Source organism: Gorilla gorilla, chromosome 1, assembly GCF_029281585.2.
Source record: "Gorilla gorilla gorilla isolate KB3781 chromosome 1, NHGRI_mGorGor1-v2.1_pri, whole genome shotgun sequence".
NCBI lineage: Eukaryota > Metazoa > Chordata > Mammalia > Primates > Hominidae > Gorilla > Gorilla gorilla.
Window position 1 is genome coordinate 186,776,698 of NC_073224.2, and position 16,396 is coordinate 186,793,093.

General features: G+C 46.0%; 1 long non-coding RNA gene across 4 annotated transcripts in view; it reads left to right on the forward strand.

Annotated features, from left to right (window-relative positions):
* LOC134757249 (uncharacterized) overlaps positions 1-16,396 on the forward strand; it is a 29,964-nt gene that overhangs the window by 2,235 nt on the left and 11,333 nt on the right. Inside the window, exon 2 of one of the 4 annotated variants that reach the window (XR_010130993.1) lies at positions 13,183-13,282. The exons of the other annotated variants lie outside the window; for them this stretch is intronic. This is a non-coding gene — a long non-coding RNA (uncharacterized lncRNA). The remainder of the gene's footprint in view (positions 1-13,182; positions 13,283-16,396) is intronic. 4 annotated transcript variants of the gene reach the window in all.

Genomic DNA, 16,396 nt, shown 5'->3' on the forward strand with positions numbered 1-16,396 from the left:
GCTTGAACATCCATTCTTGGCTTGAGCATTTCCAAAAACAAGAAGCTCACTGCTAAGAGGAAAGAAACCCTTGTCCTCCGGCTCTAGGAAGTCTTCCGTGTTCAGTCTATTGGAAGAGGCTTCCTGTCACCACAGACCACCTCCAAGATTCCTTCCAACTCCTGACTCTAAGATTCCGCTACTTGAACATAGATCCATCATCCCTCATCCATCACAAAACAGCTGCAGAACAGCCCACCACGCCCCAATCCCTGATCTTAGAAGTAGCTGAAGGATTAAGTAGGCTCTACTCCCATTTTACAGGAGAAGACAGGGAGTTACCAAAAGACAATTATGCTGCCTAGCTTGAGGCACAACAGAATTCCATTTTGGGAACAGAACTGCCCTTTAGCCCTGTTTGGGGCAGCCAAGTACATTCTGTCTGTTCCATAATTGGCTAAGCAGAGCCAGAAGCTGGAGCACACCAGAAAGAGTACTGGATTGGGAGTCAGGAGACCGGACTTTTAGTTTCAGCTCTTTGTTATCTAGTTAGGTGACCTCGGATTGAACAGGAAGATCACTAACCAGCTCTGGCACACATTCAGTGGTGATCATAAATGCTTAACCCATTTCCCGTTTAGAAAAAAACAGTGCAGCTTGCTGCCAGCACTTATTTGTTAGGGCAAATGGGAAATGGGTTAAGAACTAAGCATGAAATTCAGAAACACTGAATATCGAATCCTCCTCTCTTGAGGGGAGAAAAGGCCCAACTGGCCCAACTCCAAAACATCGGTGCCATTTGCCTGTAGTGTATAAGGCCAGAGGGAGAATATAAAGCTCTTTCTGAAAATGAGCAATCTCCTCTAAATCCTGATCATTTTCAGAGCCTTGATACCTGAGGCAAATATCGAGATCTGTGTAGTGCTAAGGGGATCAGAGGACCAGGAAGAAATAGTGGGCCCAGTAGAAAAGCAGCGGCTCTGTTCTAGAGACAGAGGGCCAAAAGATTGAGCCCATCCAACCTAACAGCCAAAAGAGGGACTTGAACACCTTTGGTGAGTGCATGGCCAATGGGAGCAACTCTAAGCCTTTAGGCTGGTGTCCAAGGCCTTCTGAATTCTGACCCCTACCTACTTCTCCAGCTCCCATCATGTCACCCCAAAATACTCTGTGCCAGGGGTGTCCAATCTTTTGGCTTCCCTGAGCCACACTGGAAGAAGAATTGTCTTGGGCCACACGTAAAATACACTAATAAGCAAAACAAAACAATAGCTAATAAGCAAAAACAAAACAAAACAAAATTGTAAAAATATCTCATACTTTAATAAAGTTTACTAATTTGTGTTGGCCTCATTCAAAGCCATCCTGAGCTGTGGGTTGGACAAGCTTGCTCTATGCTGTAGTAACACTGAACCACTTCTCATTCTCATCCTTTTCCTTACTCTGCGACTTATTTATTTATTTATTTTAGCTGTCTCTGCTGCCTGGAATGTTCTTTCCATGCATCTCTGCCTAGTAAACTCTTACTTGTCGTTCAAACCCTATTTCAAAACTCACCTCTTTGAAGTCTTCCTCAATCCTCATCCTTCTTCCTCACTGCAAGAATGAATCCCTCCCACTGTGATTTTACAGCACTTTTTACATTCATTTACAGTTATGTACATGAAACACAACTGTATTAGGGCTTTTAAAATAATCAGCTATTTAATTACCGATTCATCTCTCACAATAAATTTTGAGGTCTTTGGGTAGGGACCTTGTTTCCACTGTGTGTCCACTGTGTCTAGCACAGGCCTACTGTGGGGAGGTGCTTTGCTTCCTTTTCCTGGGGATGGCCCTGGGGTCTGGATCACATTAAGAATAACCATGAGCTGGTAGTCCAAAAAGTCCATATATTGCTGTGTAAGGGTCAAGAAAGTTCCTCTACTTAGAGAAAGATCCTGAAGAATACATTGTTTCTATTGAACTAATCCCCAGAGTTCTGCTCTGTTTTGAATTAACTACGAAAAAGCAGTACATGATGGCCAGGTTAAAGTCATATTCATCTTCAAAATTAAAGTTCTGAAAAACAATGAACTTTATTTAACTGGCTAGCAGTAGAGTTCACATTTCAACAAAAAAGAGGTCCAGTTGGGTAAGTATGACCAAAGAAAACAAATGTGACCACCCAAATATTCAAAGAAATGTCAGGAACTAGTACCTAGAGTTGGCCTGGCAGTCCCAAGTTCTCAGGTTCTATTGGAGCTTACCTGGACTAAATAGTGCTTGAAATGAGGAAATTCATAGGCAAGACCTTGAAAAGCCCTGCCTATTTAATGGGATTTGTTAAAATGAACTCTAACCCTTTTATAAATATTGAGTATGTGAGAAGGTATTTAAATGCAAAAAAGTGAAACCAGAGTATTAAAAAAATGCTCTCCCTGCCCCATAAAGGAACTTTTAAAACATACCTGTGGACACATTAGATATTGTAACTAAACCAATCAATGAGAAATTCATGGTATGTGGGAAAAAAATCTGTTCCTTTTAACTTTACAAGGAATCTGATGTTTCGTTTTTGAAGCATTGCTCAGAACTGCTGGAGAAAAAGAATCGATGTACAGAGCATGAAGAACTTATTGCATGAGGGTCTACGGGGAGTGACAAATACAGTGTACTTTTGAAGGATCCAGAGGACCAAATTTATGCATCTCAAACATGGTCCTGGTCATCTGGGCTGGCAGGTTTCTGGGCTCCTGGTTCCAAGGATGCAATGGAGAATGGGGGTTGGGGAGGAGGTAGAGACTTGACCCATAGCTAACATCTTCTGGGGAAGGGCCCTAGAGCAGGAGGGCCCTTGCCCCTCTCTGGCCCCTCTGGCAATAGATTCCTGACTTCTGTTGCACTCCTGTATGCATTTAGCTCTTCTGAAGTGAGGAAGGCTAATCTCAACTCCAGCACCCTCCAACTGTCACCATTTTCACTGTGGATTTTTCTTGTGGAGGTAGGCCTCACCCACCTAAAGCCCCAAGCCAGTAGCCAGGTAGAAAAAGGGAGGACAACTTTTAAACTCTAAAATAACAGCCTGGTCCAGCTCCTAGGTGCAATGGGATTATTGTAAAAGACCAGTTTCCAGTGGAAAGTGGAACTTTGCTTCCTCACTGGGTCCTTAGGTTCCAGTTTTCTTTATGCCCCTTTGCCAATTTCATTGAAGGAAAGAACTTTAATGGGGCTGTGTGTGTGTGTGTGTGTGTGTGTGTGTGTGTTCTGGGTTAGTGAAAATGTCACCAAATTCAGCAACATAGAAACCCCAGTCAAAAAAATTTAAGATTGTAGAAGAAATGGACAAATGATGACAAAAGGAGCTGAAATCAAGAGTTTGGTATTTTAGCTAGGCACAGTCCTAGCTACTTGGGAGGCTAAGGCAGGAGGATAGCTTCAGCCCAGGAGGATCCCTCAAATTTGAGGCTGCAGTGAGTGAGCTATGATCATGCTCCTCTAGCCTGGGTGACAGAGTGAGACCCCATCACACACACACACACACACACACACACACACACACACACACACACACACACACACACACACACAGAGATAATACAGGCAGGTGATACGGTTTGGATCATGGGGGCAGATTTCCCCCTTGCTGTTCTCTTGATAGTGAGTGAGTTCTCATGAGATCTGGTTGTTTAAAGTGTGTAGCACCTCCTCCTTCACTCTCTCTTCTTCCTCCTCCAGCCATGTAAGACATGCCTGCTTCCCCTTCATCTTCTGCCATGATTGTAAGTTTCCTGAGGCCTCCCCAGCCATGCTTCCTGTACAGCCTGTGGAACCATGAGTCAATTAAACCTCTTTTCTTTTCTTTTTTCCTTTCCTTTCTTTTTTTCTTTTTCTTTTTCTTTTCTTTTCTTTTCTTTTTTTTTTTTGATATGGTCTCACTGTCTTGCCCAGGCTGGAGTGCAGTGGTGGGATCTTGGCTCACTGCAACCTCTGCCTCCCAGATTCAAGTGATTCTCCTGCCTAAGCCTTCTGAGTAGCTGGGATTGCGGGCGCAGGCCACCACATCTGGCTAATTCTTGTATTTTTAGTAGAGACTGGGTTTCACCATGTTGGCCAGGCTGGTCTCGAACTCCTGACCTCAGGTGATCTGCCAACCTCATCCTCCCAAAGTGCTTTGATTACAGGCATGAGCCACCATGCCTGGCTCTATCTCTTTTCTTTATAAATTACCCAGTCTCAGGTAGTTCTTTATAGCAATGTGAGAATGAGCTAATACAGGGGGATAAGATGATTATTCAGCCTCTTCACATATGAAAGAGGATGAAAAAGTCTGGCCTCCAGGGACCCTGGCTGTCTGACTGAGATGCCTCTTTCTCCACTCCTGGAAAGGATTCCTTGGAGGAGAAGGGAACCCAGCTGGGGATGAGGACCTGAGCTGAGGTATCTGCTCCTGTTTTTCCCCCGTCCCCATCTGTCTTCATGTCCCCTAGCCCTTTTGGTCAGGGCCTAACTGATGATGGACTTGTTATTTATTTATTTATTTTTTATTAAGACGGAGTCTTGGTCTGTCACCCAGGCTGGAGTGCAGTGGTGTGATCTCGGCTCACTGCAACCTCTGCCACCCAGGTTCAAATGATTCTCATGCCTCAGCCTCCCGAGTAGCTGGGACTACAGGTGTGTGCCACCAACCCAGCTAATTTTTTTTTTTTTTGTATTTTTAGTAGAGACAGGATTTACCATGTTGGCCAGGCTGGTCTTGAACTCTTGAGCTCGGGTGATCCGCCTTCCTCGGCCTCCCAAAGTGCTGGGATTACTGGCGTGAGCCATTGTGCCCGGCCTGGACATGTTATTTAAAACAGCAAGAACCTTTCCCCAGCAGTCCGTGGTGCCTTGGTTGAGTTTCTGGATGGTCCTGTTGGCATAGCAGGTGGCATTAGAGTTAGGTGTCAACCTGTACTGAGTATGCAAGCCCAAAGCAATAGGCACCAATGGCAGGAAAGCCCCCACCTTCCAGGTCAGGCTGGCCAGCTCCCTTGTAGTGAGGATTCTGTGATCCATCTGGACGTAGGCTGAGATGAAGAAGGCTGTGTAATCAGCACCCTTAAGAGGCAGCTCAGGTCTGCAGAGCAAACAATATCTGTGTAATTCCTGACCTGTGGGTAGAAAGAACAGAAGAAGATGTTGGATCTCAGGGGACTTCCCTCAGGAACCAGCCCCAGACTTCCTTTCCAGAGTGATCTCTCATTTCTCTCCTTCAGGACCCATTTACCTAGCCAGGCTGTCTTTTCACTCTCCCTGGAGTATCCCAAACTCTTTCTGGCTTCCAAAATTTGGGCATACTTTTCTCATCACCTGGAATACCGTTTCTATCTCCTTCTTGCTTGTACAACTCTTATTTTCCTTTCAAGGCCCACTTCTATCTGCCAATCCCCCAAGCCCTCCCTGACCATTGTGGCTCCCTCGGGAACTGCTCCCTCCTGTCACCTCAGGGCACTTCCCATCAGTCCCCTTCATTTCCCACTCATCTGCATGGCAGTGCCTGAGACATCCTCACATCACAGACTGCATCAGGCCTGAATTCCTGCGGCGGAAGCTCACTTTTTTGTGTATATCTTGTTATCCCCACGTGACGGTGGCCGCTGGGGCTTCTCATACTTTCCCAGCGAGTGAGGAATGGGGAAATGTTCGTTTGGGAGAGTCAAGGGCATAGTCCATATGGCAGTGGTCCCCGACCTTTTTGGCACCAGGGACAATTTTTCCATGGACAGGGGGTGGGGGGTGGGGGTGGTTTCGGCATGAAACTGTTTTGCCTCAGGTCATCAGGCATTAGTTAGATTCTTATAAGGAGCTCGCACCAGCAGGCGGAGCTCAGGAGGTAATGCTGGCTCATGGCTCACCTCCTGCTGTGCGACCCAGATCCTAACACACCACTGACAGGGGTCTGCAGCCCAGGGGTTGGTGGCCCCTGCCATATGGAATGTCTGTGCAGTCACTAATTTTTATCTCTAAAATTGGTGAGGATTTTTTGGTTTTATGTCATAATGTATGTTTGTTTTAACAGAAAAATACTTTTCTTCAGGTTGTATGAGCTTCAATAAGTTATTCCACCTCTCTGCTCTTCAGCTTCCTTATCTGTAGAAGGGAGATGGTAGTCTTCACTTGACAGAATTTATGCTACACCTAATACAGGTCCTGACATCTGAAACACCAGTCACTGTAACTTGTTTTGCACACAGCTAAACCATAAGCAAAGTCTTCCCCATATATATGAGGATATGTGAACGATGCTGCTGGTTGACTGACCCAGCCCATCCAAAACACTCCTCCTTAGCTACCTTCCAGCTGTAGGCGGCTGTGTGAAATGTGATGGACACAGAATTCTACTGGGTGTGGACTCCAGGAAAGCTTTTGTCTTCTCAATAGAGAGTGGCAGAGTTGGCTGGCAAGGCCCGGTTTTTCCCACTTTGCCCTTCTTGCTTCTGCCTACCTGGAGGATGCTTGGAGATGCATTGCCATCTTGCAGCCTTTGGGCCGCAAACCAACATGCCAAAGGTGACAGTGTGAAAAGACAGAGGGGCCTAGAATGCTGACGATTGTGTAAAGGGGCTGCTGCTCTAGCCTACAAGTACCTTCCCCTGCCTTTTTGCCTGTGAGACAAATCATTTGATGTGTATCATCTCTGTCTATGTTATATGTTTAAGACAAAGTTAATAGCCAAACAGATTCCTCACTGATGCACTATCCCCCAAAGTATGAGACATTAAATAACTAAGTTTACACAGAGACAGTCCATGAAACATCAGATGAACAAAAGTGTGGTAAAGGAATCCATTTGTAAGCCATTATCAGTTCTCAAAGAGAGTCCCAGTAATCAGAAGGCCAACTTTGAACTTGAGATAATCAGAGACAGTAGTGAGACGACAGAGGTAAAAATCAGATTAAACCTTCCCGTTCCTCTGTGAAGCGTGGGTGGCGTTGTTTATTAGCTCTGCAGGGCAGTAGCTTGAGAATATGGCAGGACTAAGATGAGGTGGTCCCTTAAGGATGAGTGAGGTTGGAGCAAACTTGAAGCCTGAGAGGAGCAGCCAGGGGGAAGGCAGAGATTAGAGAGAGGTGGAAATTAATTGATGGAGAAGAGGGAAATGAGGGGAATGAGTGGAGAAAGGGACATGCCTTTGAAACAGAGACAAAGGCAAGGATGAATCAGGATAACTTCCCCTACCCTTGCCAACTGCTCCAGTATCTGTACTTCCATTGCTACTTTGCTTTCATAACCTGTCAGCTCTAAGATTGTGCTGGGAAAAGCTGGGAGCCCTTGATGGATTCTTCTCAAAACTGTCTGAAAATTCCAGTGTTGAGACTCTGGCCCCTATTTCCATATCTGGGAATGTCGAGTTAATGGTAACAGAGTTGTTGAACTCAGGGTCCCTTTATTTATTTTAAATGTATGTATTTATTTATTTGAGAAGGGTTCTCACTCTGTCATGCAGGCTGGAGTGCAGTGGCCCAATCTCAGCACACTGCAACCTCCACCTCCCAGGCTCAAGCAATCCTCCCACCTCAGCCTCTATAGCTTGGATCACAGGTGCGTGCCACCACACCCAGCTAATTTTTTGTATTTTTGGTAGAGACGGGGTTTTGCCATATTGCCCAGGCTGGTCTCAAACTCATGAGCTCAGGCAGTACATCTACTTCAGACTCCCAAAGTGCTGGGATTATAGGGATGAGCCACCGCGCCCGGCCTCAGGGTCCCTTTAAGGCCACACCAATACACCCCACATGCCAACCAGGAGGGGTTACCCCACCCTTCCCAGTGTTCATATAGGATGTCTACCTTATAGGAGGTGGCCCAACACAGCAAAAGGAATGCCTGGTGTTGAGTCAGATAAACCAGAATTGCTCACACACTTGTCATGTGACCGTAAATAAGTCAGTTCATTTCTAAGTCTCAGTTTCGTTTATTAGTAAAATTGGACTAATGCTTATGCTGACTCCTTCTCAAGTTTGTCATATGAAAGGAATTTGCAAACTTCTATGCGCACATGGGAATGTTTAAATTATTGCAAGAACCATGTCTTTCAAGTCCTGCCAAATCTACCTCCTTCATATCTGTCTCATCCCTTGACTGGGTTACCACTTTCCCTGTCTCTAGCCTAGGTCTCCTGTAGCCAATTCTCCATCCTGTTGTCAGTATAATATCTCTAAAACACAAACTGGTAATAATAATAATAGTAACATCAAAATGATAATGTTGAGGCTGAATGTTTGTTTTGTGTTTGCTATTTTCCAACATTCAGTCTTCTTAAAATCCTAGCATTCAGGATGAAAGTCAAACTCCTAACTTAGCACCCCATCATGATCTTCTTCCTAATGTCTTCTCCAGCCTAGTTACTTACCCTTCCCTTGAGTGAACTCAAGTCTTTTCCAGCATGTTATGTTATTTTACGGCTCTTCCTATTGTTCTAACTTGGTTCTATTCCTTCTTTAAACTCAGTCCTACCCTCACCTCCCACAGAGAAGCCTTCCTTGCCTGTGACCAATCAAGATGGCTAAATCACCACACCCACTGTCCTGGGCTCCCATGCAAGGCATCCTCTGCCCAAAATTTAGCATATGCACTGTCATTGCTGGTTTTTTTGTTTGTTCTTCTTGCCAAATTCACTGCCTGGCAGAGAATAGAAGCGCAACAAATATCACTGATTGAATGAATCAGAATTAGCTGGAGAACAGAATTAGAAAGAATACAGGGCCTTAGGCCAGTGGTCTTCAGTCCTGGCTGAACACTAGAGTCATCTGACTTGCCTACTAAAACTGTAAATGTCTAAGCTCCACCACTGGAAATTCTGATTCAGTAGATGGAGTGCAAGAGCAGAAAGCCCATACTTTATAAATCTCACTAGATCATTTGAATGTGTAGCCTGGGTAAGACCGCTGTTCTAGACCTTTGCTATTCAAAGAGTTCAATGAATTGGAATCACCTGGGAGCTTGTTAGACCTGTAGGATCTCAGACATCATCCTAGACCCGCTGAAACAGAATCCACAGATCAACAAGATCCGCAGCTGTTTCTTAGGTACATTAGAGTTTGAGAAACACTTGTCTAGAACATTGGACTGGTACCTGCCTCATCCTAGCAACTAGCATCTGTCACTTTGTAATTTATAATGCACATTTCAAATAGTAAAACAAAAGGCAGCTAAAAATTACTAACTGCCCACCCTGTACTCTTCGCTGTATCTATGTCATTTCATTTAATCCTCACCTTTCCCATAGAATGTGATCTGGGTTGAGTGTTTGGGTCCCTCACACACACATCACTGAGACACAGGCTGACTTTTTTCACTGCCACGTTCCCAAGTCCCCTCTCTTCACTGCCTCGTGTTGCCGTTGCTCACCAGCTTCTCCCTCAGCCTCGCCCATGCATCTCAGTTTTTTATTGTCAGGTAGGACAGGGGACTGTGGGTGGGGCTGTTGCCTAAGAGGATGTACTTCAGAGGAGCCTGGATTTCTGAGGCCTCACAACAGTCCATAAAGCATTGGAAATATAAAAATAGCCCTTCCTCAGCACCAAGAGGTATTGAGTCATTTCATCAGTGTAAAGTTTGTCTTCCTAGAGCTTGGATTGCTGGCTTGTGTTAAAAAGCAGAAAATGGAATCATCCATGGGGAAGATTCTGGGCATGGAGGATCAGTGGGCCACACCAATGTTAGGGCACCACTGAATCAACTTCTAAAAGATGTCAGGGTCATTCATATGGGGATAGGGATGCAACAGCTCAGATTCCAGACAACCACACCTAACAGGGCTCCAGAAACTCAACTGGAAACAGTTGCGTTGTAGCCCTAGTTGTCATACTCAGCTCTGGGATCCTGATGGAATGCCAACCATACTTCTCTATTAACTGTGGTTGAGTTATGGCATCTTAGATAAGAATCCATTGGAATCTCTGGAAAGGAAGGGCAGTGGAGATGTGTGGGCGGCAAGCTATCCAGGTGCCGAGGCAAGAGACCAAGGGCACAAGCTGTTCCAGTGTAATAAAGAAAATATATACAATAAGAATAGTTATACTAGTAATAGATTATAGATATGATTATATATGAATATTATTAATCATTAGTTTGTAGCATTACTCTTTATTCCAATATTATAATAATCTTTGTTCTACAATTATAACCTAGGAAAAACCAGGCCATACAGAGATAGGAGCTGAAGGGACATGGTGAGAAGTGACCAGAAGACAAGTGTGAGCCCTCTGTTATGCCCAGACAGGGCCACTAGAGGGCTCCTTGGTCTAGCGGTAGCGCCAGTGCCTGGGAAGGCACCCGTTACTTAGCAGACCGGGAAAGGAAGTCTCCCTTTCCCCAGGGAAGTTAGAGAAGACTCTGCTCCACCACCTCTTGTGGAAGGCCTGACATTAGTCAGGCCCGCCCACAGCCATCCAGAGGCCTAAACGTCTCCTTCTGATGCTGTGCTTCAGCGGTCATGCTCCTGGTCCACTTTCATGTTCTGCGCTGTACACTTGGCTCCACCTTCTAGATAGCAGTAACAGAAATAGTGAAAGTATTAAAGTCTTCGATCTCTCCAAGAAATACATAGAAGAAATAATGATGTAAGCTGTCCTATCTCTCTCTTCCTCGACTACCAAATAGGGAAAGGCTCCCTGTCCTGTGGCCACGTGACTCGCGCGACCTTACCTATCATTGGAGACGACTCACAGTCCTTACCCTGCCCTCTTGCCTTGTATACAATAAATAACAGCACAGCCAGGCATTAGGGGCCACTACCGATCTCCACGCCTTGGTGGTTGTGGTCCCCTGGGCCCAGCTGTCTTTTCTTCTATCTCTGCCTTGTGTCTTTATTTCTACGATCTCTCATCTCCGCACACGAAGAGAAAAACCCACAGGCCATGTAGGGCTGGACCCTACAGAGATGTAGACAGAACAGGAGAAATATGCTGTATCATGGGGCATGGAAGAAATAAATCGCTGTCTTGTCAAGACCAGACCACTGAAACTGCGGCCTTCCCGGAGCTGCTGCTTCGCTTCCAAGCACTCACTCTACACCAGTTGCACAGAGATAAATATGGAACATGGCACAGTCTTCAAATAGCAGGCAGACTCATAAACAATTATATGACAGTGCAATGTATGCAGCAATAGCAGCATGCCTAAGATGCTACCAAAGCACAGAGAAGGAATGCTGCTCCCAACAACCCCCTCAGTTATGCACGCCAGGAACCCGGGAGCCAGCCTAGACTTCTCCCTCACTCCACACACCTCGACAGTCTCCAGGTCCTCTTCATCAGAAATGCCTTTGGACTCGTCTCATCCCATCTTCCAAGGCCCTTGATATCTATTGCTCCATTATCGCTTGTCATCTCTGTCTGGACCTCATGGCTTGCCCCAGTTATGGCCTCATTTCCCATCTTACCCTTTCAGCCAATTTTCCTCAACAGCTGTTTCTACTTGCTGTCTGCAAACACTCAGTTTCCATTCTCTGTTAAACCTGCTCCCTCAGGCTTGCACACCCACCACTCCACCAAAACTGCTCCAGTCTTCTACGTTGCTAAACCCAGTGATTCTTATCCTCAGCTTACCTGACCTATCAAAATTTGATGCACACCTCCCTCCTTCCAGTGCCTTCCTCCCTTGAACTCCAGGATGCCACGTCCTTCTGGTTTTCTGCCTACCTCGCTGTCTGCCTCATTTCCATTATCTTTGTTGGTTCTTTCTCATCTCCTTAACTTTCAATGAGCTCTCCTCTGAATGAGGCTTGCAGATCCTACTGTCTAACATTGAATTCTTCATGATCCCCTGAAAACTCATTCTTCCCACGGCTTTTCTCTTCTAGGTAAAGAACAACTCCATTTTTCAGTTACTCAGACAAAAAAGTTAAAATCTTCCTTAATTTCTCTCTTTCTCTCCACCCTGTATACAAATCATCTGAAAATTCTGTTTGCTCTACCTTCAAAATATGTCCAGAATCAGATCACTTTTTATTACTTCTACCAGCATAACCTGGTTCATGCCATCACTGTATCTTGTCTAAATGACTGCATTAATAAAAATGGCTACCATATATAGTGCTTACTGCGTGCCAGGCACTTCCCATGTGCTTTGCATATGTTGATTCATTTACTCTTCACAACCGCTCCATAAGCTAGGTATCATTACACTATTACCCCAATTCACAAAAGGGGAAACTGAAGGCCAGGGAGGCTGTATGACTTGCCCTAGGTCACTCAGAGAATAAATAATAGAGTTGGTCTCCCTACTTCCATCCCAGACCCCCATGCAGTCTATTCTCACACAGCAGCCAGAATGATCTGAACGCAACATCAGTTACATTGTGCTCCTTCTTTACTCAAAACCCTGTGATAGCTCTCCATCTTATTCAAGTAAAACTAAGACCTTCAGTGTCTCTAATGTCCTACACCAGGGTTGACAAACTATGGTTTGCAGGCCATTCTGACCCATCACCCATTTTTGTAAGTAAAGTTTTGTTGAAACAGCCATGTTTATTCTTTTACATTTGGTCTGTGGCTGTTTTCACACTACAAGGGCAGAGTTCAGCAGTTGCAAGAGAGACCACGTGGTGCACAAAGTCTGAAATATTATGTTTACTGTCCGGCCCTTTACAGATAAGCTTTGCCAACCCCACCCTACACAGTTTGCCCCTTCGCCTGTCTCTGATGTTGCCCCTGGCCCCCACCCTGCCTGCCTGCCTTGATTCTGCTCCAGCCACACTGGCCTCCTTGCTTTTCCAAGATCTCACCAGGAACGCTCTGACCTCAGCCTCTGCCTTTGCTGTTCTCTCTGCCTGGAAGGCTTTCCCTGGGACCTGGAGTGCTTTCCTCCCTCACTCCCTTTAGGCCTTTTAATCCTTTTCTCACCAGGGCCTTCGCTGATCCCCTTATCTAAAATTGCAACCCTGCCCACGTTCTCTATCCTCCTTCCCTGCTTTATTTTTTTCCCATTGCTTTTCATATTATCTGAAACACTATATATCATATTATTTATGTGTTTGTTGCCTGTCTCCCCCTAGTAAAGTGTAGGCTCCCAGAGGGCAGCAGTCTTTATTTTGTTGTCTTATAGATCTCTAATGCCCAGAACAGTCGCTGGCACAGTGTGGGCATTCAGTATTTGTAGAATTCATGAAGGGATGGGAGACTTCTTCAACAGTCTGCTAACTAGTTCCCCTGTTTGTGGTTTCTTCTCTCTTCTAGTCCAACATCCACCCTGCTACTGGTAATCTGTCTAAACACAGACCTGCCTGTCCTTCAGTGACCTCCACCCCTGCAGGAGAAAGGCTCCTTCTCATGGCACGTATGGCATTTTCCACCCGGCCCTGACCCTCCTCTCTAGCCCCAGTTCCACTTCCACTCCCCTCTCAAGACATAAGGAAATAAGATGCAGAGCTGATGACTTGCCCAAGATCACACTACTGGGAAGTGATGGAATAGAATCTGAACCCAGACTGTCTTACTCCCTAGTCCATGAGCCTAACTACCAATCAAAACAACAGCTAAACACCCAACCTTTCACCAATACCTCATGTCGTTCTGTGATGTTTTGGCATTCTCTACTCTGCTCTCTGTGCCTGGAACATCGTCCTCCCTTTTCTCTGCTGTCCACTTCTGTGCGTTCCTTTGGAAAACTCTCAAAATCGGACTCACAGGTCACCTCCTCTGGGAGCCTCCCTACACTTTACCTCCTCCTCTAGGCCCTGTCATGTCCAGATGCCCAGAACATGCCCAAATCCCAGCGCTCACCACACGGCATGGAGGGGTCCCTATCGGCCCAATTTAAATGATAGGAATTAGAAATCGTGTGACACGCGATACTAATAAAGTCTGACTTGATGCCTACAACTTTGGAATAATGCAACTCTCACCAATTAAATAAAAAGAACTAAGGCTCACGTAATTTCGAAGCTGCCTATCCAAGTCCATTGCAAATAGCGTTTACATTCTTGCCACACGGTGGCGCCACTTTAGCCGGTAAGGTGAAATCCCCGACACGTCCTGTCAGTGATGTCTGAACCGGGGTGTTGTTTGCACACACCAAGTGATTGTGGTGGCTTTTATTCAGGTTTTATACTTTTAAATCTCTTTAAATATCTTGTAATAATGTCATTCATACATTCCATAAGCGGTAGTTCTAAGACAGTGCTGAGAAACACTGTGGAAAATCAGTTAGGATGGAAGGGAGGTTGTATGTTGGATGTGATGAAACCCCATGCCATGCTCTGCTGTTCAATGAGCAGGCAGCCCCCCAAAAAATAAGAGATGATACTGAGAATATAGGAATTATGGTTATAGATTGATGTTTCCCTAGAATATATTTATCTCTTCTTTTTGTCAGGGGAGGGGACGGGGTCTCACTCTGTTACCCAGGCTGGAGTGCTGTGGTGCGATCACGGCTCACTGCAGCCTCGACTTCCCAGGCTCAAGTGACCCTCCCACCTCAGCCTCCTGAGTACCTAGGTCCACAGGCACATGCCACCATGCTGGGCTAATTTTTTAATTTTTTGTAGAGACAAGGTCTCCTTAATTTGCCCAGGCTGGTCTCAAACTTCTGGGCTCAAGTGATCCGCCCACCTCAGCCTCCCAAAGTGCTGGGATTACAGGCATGAGCCATTGTGCCCCCGCAGAATGCATTTCCATAAGAAATATTCTTCAGAAGAAACGTGCACTGAATGACGTGCACTTTGACTCCAGCCCTGCATGGTAAAGATTCATTTTTCTTGCTTTCTCAGCCATAAGCTGGGAGATTCCTAATGACTCGGCTACAGTTGAGCTGCTGCTTTGATTAGTGGTTAGGCTAATGGGCTAGGCAATCTGGGTTCAAATTCTAATTCCACCACTCCCCAGTAGTGTGATCTTGGGCAAGTCATCAGCTCTGCATCCTATTTCCTTATGTGTAACATGGCCACAGAACCGCCCTCAGCTCATGGGGTGCTGCGTGAGAGGTAAATGGAGCCAGTCTATGAGGGCTGAGCGCAGCTATGGGACAGTGTCCCTGCTGGCTGGGCATGAGCCATGCTTCCCTTCTGCAGCCACATTAACCCAGCTCATAGCTGAGCCAAACTTCCAGACAGGGAAGGTTTCCATCACTTAGAGAATTGTCTCGCCCTCCTGTCTTGTCCTTTCTGACTCGGAGCTAGTGTGCTGACTGTGCTCATCTCAGAAAACCAATATGGTATTCAGCTCCTTGCCAATCCCATTTTGAACTCTGTGGGGAAAGTTTTGGGTTTTTCTGAAATGGTAGGAAAGGCCATTATAGCTCTGGTGAATCAAGGCTGGCAAGATGTTGGCAAAGCCTTTGGGGACCTGTCTCTCCCCTTTGCCACGTCCACCTCTCCTTCCCTGGGCTGTTATGACCAACTCCTCACATCTCTGGAGACTTCACAAGGACCTGCTGCCTGACACATGGCACCCCGTGAGCCAGACCCAGAGTTCTCTCCTTCCCCCATCCCCAGTCAGAGCTCAGAGAGCGGGGCTCCATGGAGACGCCCTTGCTCCTCCTTCTCGGGAGGCGCTCTTGCCATCTTTGGGGAATAGGATATTTTAGGGACAAGTAAAAGGATGATAAAGGCTGGAAGGGGCTTACAGGGACACTGCTCCTCCCTCTCCTTGGAGTGCCATTGGCTAGTAAGATTTGAGATGGCCCATTTTGAGGGCTGAGGGTGGGAGTTGCTTCTGATTGCAAGACTCTGACCCGGAATCACTAAAGCAGCTGGGCAGGCCTGGAAAAGGGAGAACAGGAATGTATTAGTCAGGCTTCTCCAGAGAAACAGAAGCAATAGGATGTGTAGATATGAAGACATTTATTGTAAGGAATTGGCTTACATGACTGTGGAGGCTGGGAAGAACCTCTTCCTGCCATCTGCAAGCTGGAGACCTGGGAAAGTCAGTGGTGTCGTTCAGTCCAAGTCTGAAGGCCTAAGGACCAGGGGAGCCTATGGTCCCAGTCTGAGAGCAGGAGAAGACAAATGTTGCAACTCAGGCATCCAGGCAGAGGACAAACTCAGCCTTCCTCTGCCTGTTTGTTCTATTCAGGCCCCTGACAGATTGGATGGTGCCACCCACACTGGGGAGGGCTGTCTGCTTTACTCAGCCACCAATTCAAACACCAACATCATCTGGAAGCACCCTCACAGATGCACCCAGAAGTAAGCCAACTATCTGGACACCCCATGGCCCAGTCAAGTTGACATGTAAAGTTAACCATCCCAAGGAGGTTTGCTCCTTAGAGCTTCATCTCTGCCAGGGTTCAGAACCTTTTCACTTTTTTCCCATGGACCCCCTATTCAGAAAGATTTTAGCTACCAAATTGCATTTTTAAAACAATCTCCTAATTTATTTCTCCGTTGCACACATGCACATGGGTGAATGGGTAAACCAAAGAGGAGTGTGAGGGAGGATTGTCAGAGCAGAA